Source organism: Pan paniscus, chromosome 1 (genome assembly GCF_029289425.2).
Source record: "Pan paniscus chromosome 1, NHGRI_mPanPan1-v2.0_pri, whole genome shotgun sequence".
Taxonomy (NCBI): domain Eukaryota; kingdom Metazoa; phylum Chordata; class Mammalia; order Primates; family Hominidae; genus Pan; species Pan paniscus.
The window spans coordinates 97,886,434-97,891,687 of NC_073249.2; positions in this window are offsets into that span (position 1 = coordinate 97,886,434).

Consider the following 5,254-nt stretch of genomic DNA (forward strand, 5'->3'; position numbering starts at 1 on the left):
GCTAAAGATAAATGAGTCGCAAGCTTCAGGGGGTGTCTGATGCTCCCTGCGGGACCTCAAGGCTACTTGCTTTCTTTTACTTAACGAAGCTTATCAGACCATGTTTGACCTTCATATAGAAACCTGGGTCTAACAATGAGAGAGTAAGTACAGGTTTCAACAGTTGTATTGTTGCGCGATTTTTAAGGAATTAGAGAGACTGATGGGGTTTAGAAGGATATTTATTAACTATTTAGGTGTATTGGCCCAGTCGGATTAATATTTAAAGGACTGAGTTTTGAATAAAGAGTTATTTTTTAAGTATTTTTTGGGGCAGGGGGAGATTTGTGCAGGGGGAAGCATATTATAGAAGTGAGAAACAAAGGCAGTTATTTAGTTAATTGAGACATATTATATTATTTTTTATTTTTTAAGGAGAAACATGTTTTATGACTTGAGTTTGTTTAGTGACTTTGTAGTTGTATAGCTAGGGAAACAGGGTTTTTACAATGTTTGGGAAAGGAGGAGAGATAAGGCTTATTGGCCACAGAAAAACAGGCAGTTAATTTTTAAAGGACTCCAGCTCTTTCTCTTTCTCAGGGGGAATTGGGTTTTTTAATATACAACTAAGTTTTTGCTTATACACTCCTTAATTTCTTTTAATTCCTGTTCCAGTATGTTTCTGGGAATGATAATGAGATTAGCTTTGGCACTCTCCATATTTATTGAGAGATTTCACCAACATGTATAAAAGACTGGTAGTGTAGTTTGCTGTGATTTAGTTAAAAAGCATGAAACTTGTCAGAGAGATTTTGGTTTTAATTCCTGCTCCATAACTTACTAGTTGTTTGATCTTGGGAAAGCTCATAAATCTCTTGGAGCTGTTTCCTCACGTTTAAAAATGGAGGTATCTAAATAGATGTGTGAGAATTAAATGACATTATGGGTATAAAATGTCTCTCTTTCTTTTACCTTTAAACTCTGTTGAACTTGAAAAAAGTGGCTCATTTAATATCTAGTACCTGGGAGCTCCTCAGTAAGTGGTTGCTTTTATTACCTCATTCCAAAGAGAAAAATATATTGTGGCCAGGCACGGTGGCTCACGCCTGTAATCCCAACACTTTGGGAGGCTGAGGCAGGCAGATTGCTTGAGCTCAGGAGTTCGAGACCAGCCTGGGCAACATGTCAAAACCCCGCCTCTACAAAAAATACAAAAATTAGTTGGGCATGTTTGTGTGCGCCTAGCTACTTGGGGAACTAAGGCGAGAAGATTGCTTGAGCCTGGGAGGTCGAGGCTGCAGTGAGTTATGTTCATGCCACTGCACTCCAGCCTGGGTGCGAGACCATCTCAAGGAAAAAAAAAATTGTTAAGTGCTCTACAACCCTTGTGATACCAGAAACCAAGGGAATATAAGTAATAGTCTTGTGATAATCTCCCGTTCTTTATTCTCCCCACTTTGTTTTCCCCAGCCCTCTCCATGATGAAGATGGCTGCAGTTTCCGTGGTTTCTGCTATGGAATGAAAAATCCTACAGGCAGAGCCCATGCTTCCTGCAGCTGCCAGCTCTGCCCTGCCTCCTTCCCCTCCCAGCTCCCCTGTGAGAAGCACTATCCTCAGTATGACTCAACCTCATTTTCCAGGAGGGTCTTAGAACTCATTGTACTTTTTTCTTGCAACCGTAAATTTTCTGCAGTTTGTTCACCTAAAGACTTTTCACATGACAGGTTTCTATGTCTTAGAACCTACTTTCTCTGATCCTAATCCCACTCAGGGGAGGACACAAATATTGCACTTCAGTCACTTTTAATGTGTGTGCTGTACAATACCACCTGGCAGAGTACCCAAAAAGCAACAACTCAAAATCTAGCCCACCAGATAGTCCATGAGATTTGATGGTGATGAGCACTGCAGTCCAGGGTTCAAGAAAAGCTAGGATGGGTATTCCTCATGGTAATTTCTGAGCAACTTTGAGTCACTCAAAGTATTTCATTGTCTTCTAGGCGTATTTAGTCTTTCTATTGAATGTAATAACTGGATAGAGAGGTGGGGAGCATCTTATTGCTCACTTTGCAAAAGAGGAAACAGCTCCGAGGTCTCATTTTACATATCTATTGACTATTTTATACTGTTTGGAAACAAAATGATAAATAATAGAGCAATCTATCACTTTGTAAAATCTAGAAGACTAAGCTTTGAAGTTCTTCCAAGTCCCTAATTAGATAATAGTCATCACTTAAAGAATAAACTGTTAGGTATTGAGATAGATATAACCTGTTCATTTATTGACGAATATCAGCCTAAAAGTTTACCAGGAAATAATTTAAAATGTATAAAATCTTCCTAATTACTCAAAGGAAATTTATAATAGTCAAAAATTTTACCTACTAACCAAAAATCCAGAAGATTCAGGACAAAAATAAATGGAAGAATAGATAATTATCTAAATACACTTGTGGAGGTCAGAATAATGGGCCCCCAAAAAGGTCCAAGTAAGTCTCTGGAGTCTGTGAATACGTTACCACACATGGCAAAAGGGATTTGCAGATGTGATTAAGTAAGGATCTTGAGATGGGAAGATTATCCTGGATTACATGGGCAGGCCCAATGTAATAACAAGGGTGTAGGGTGCAAGGAAGAAAGGTGCAGAGGAGTTACAGAAAATGGGACGACAGAGGCAGAGGTAGTTTTACAATTGCTGGCTGAGGGACCAAGCCAAAGAATGTGGGCTCCCTCTAGAGGCTGGAAAAAGGAAGAAAACAGATTTTTCCCTAGAGCCTCTAGGAGTACAGCTCTGCTGACACCTAGATTTCAGCCCCCTGAGACCCACTTCAAATTTCTGACCTCCAGAACTGTAAAATAATAAATTTGTGTTGCTTTAAGCCATTAAGTTTGTAATAATTGTTATAGCAACAAGAGGAAACTTATACACACTCTTTTGGCTCTTTCGGGTTAATGTGCAGTTTTGGTGACAACATACTGATCAAAATTGTCAACAAATTATGTGATCTCCCCCTTGTGTATAGTCAGTGGTATTATAAGGTAATTTCAAAAGAAATGGAAGAAAAAAGTTTTTTAAATAAATGGAAAACAGTTACTATTAATATAGTCTCACTGGAAAGGTTAAAACCACTTGGAAAGGTTAAAACTTTATGGAACATATAGCTGCAAACAGTTCCACACAAAAACAAAAACAAAAAAGGCTACAAGAAATCTGGTGCTATTCCCAATGCTTTTCTACACTAGCTGGTGAAATGTCACAGTTGTCAGGGGACTATTACCAATGTTTAAAGCCCATCTCTCCTCTTGCAGAGAACCCAGACTTAGAATCTCAAGCAAAACAATGGCTTGCATTTGAGAAAGAATGTCTAATAAGAAAACATTTATATTGTTGGTGCTGCCTCTCAATATCTATCAAAAAACTTTATGCAAGATTATCTGAAGTATATATAAGTCACAGTACATATTTCTCTGAGGCCAGATTACCAGAAAGCTGAATAACTGTACTATATTGTTTTGCCCCCTCTGCTGGGTCTCCTCCATTCCCTTTGAATTTCTTTCACTGAAATTTGATGCCATCAGCTTAATTAAGAGACATTACATGGTTTAGCCCTGTGAGACTTTTGTTGTCTTTACAGTTAGGATTCTTTGAGGTTGTTATTTGTTGCATTACATAGAATCCCCTCCATGAAAACCCTTGCATAAATCCATGTGTTAAGGTGTCTGTACCAGAAACAGGCAAGCTGCTTCTAAGCAGAGGGTCATTCTTCTTTTTAACGCTCACAGAAATATAATACACATGGCACTATACAGCTGTCAAAAGCTATGGAACTATACAACAAAAAGAATGAGTCCTAATGTAAGTTAAGGACTTTGGTTAAAATATCACTGCTGGCTCATCAATTGTAATAAATGCACTACACTAACGCATGACATTGATAATAGAAGAAGCTGTTTGGGTTTGAAGAGGGTAGGGGTAAATAGTAATTCTCTGTACTTACTACTCAGTTTCTCTGTGAAACTAAAACTGCTCTAAAAAATAAAGTCTATTAATTTAAACATATATATGTGTATATACATATATACACACATATATGTGTGTATATATACACAAAAGCATATATACATATATATGTGTATATATATAAATACACAAAAAGCAAAGTACACTGTAGCATAGTCGATTCTGGGAAGATGGCAGCAGCAGGGGCAACAGCATAGGTGTTCAATCTTTCCTAATCCTAACACAAAAACAAACGAGCAACTTGCTATTGTCTGAATGTTTGTGACTCCCCTGCCCCCAAAATCCACATATAGAAAACTAACTCCCAAGGTGATGATATCAACAGGTAGGGCCTTTGGGAAAGGATTCTATCATGAGGGTTCTGCCCTTGTGGGTAGGATTAGTGCCCTTGTAAAAGAAGCTCAAGAGAGCCTGTTCACCCCTTCTGCCATGTGAGGACACATGGAAGGCACTACCTATGAAGAACAGGCCCTCTCTAGACACAGTCTGCCAGTGCCTTGACCTTGAACCTCTCAGCCTCCACAACTGTGAGAAATAAATTTCTGTTGTTGGTAAATTACTCTCTCTGAGGTATTTTGTCATAGCAGCCTGAACAGGCTAAGTCTCAACTAGATAGCAAAACCAAACCCTACAGACATTTACAAAAAAACAAAATGACAAAGTATTCCCACGAGCCTCAAAATACAAACAAGTGGGGACAAACCAGCAGTCACAAAACTTGCATGGTTTCTGCATCAGTGTGTGAGGAAGAAGAATGAAGAAATGGAGACAGTGTCTGATGGACCTGAGAACTCTCCAACAGTAATAGGTATGGAAGACACAGCTGAAAAGGGAAAGATCTGATCTCTCCAATAGGAGGTAAGTACAAGAGGCCCACAGTAAGGACTTAAGAGGGCTGGAGCAGTCTGGCCCCTATGAACTCAAAATTCATTTGCCAAGGCTCCCTTCCAAGACAGGGACCCATGCTAGGGAGAAACTACAGGGAATGCAGTTTTTAAAAATGAGGAGTACAGGGACAAGAGAGATGATCCAAAGAGAAGGTCTTTATCTAAGTTAAAGAGAACAGCCTGGAATCTCAGAAGGCAAGCTTCCGTGCCAGACGCGGTGGCTCACACATGTAATCCCACCACTTTGGGAGGCTGAGGGTGGGTGGATCACTTGAGGTTAGGCGTTCAAGACTATCCTGACCAATATGGTGAAGCCCCTTCTCTACTAAAAATGCAAAAATTAGGTGGGCGTGATGGCACACACCT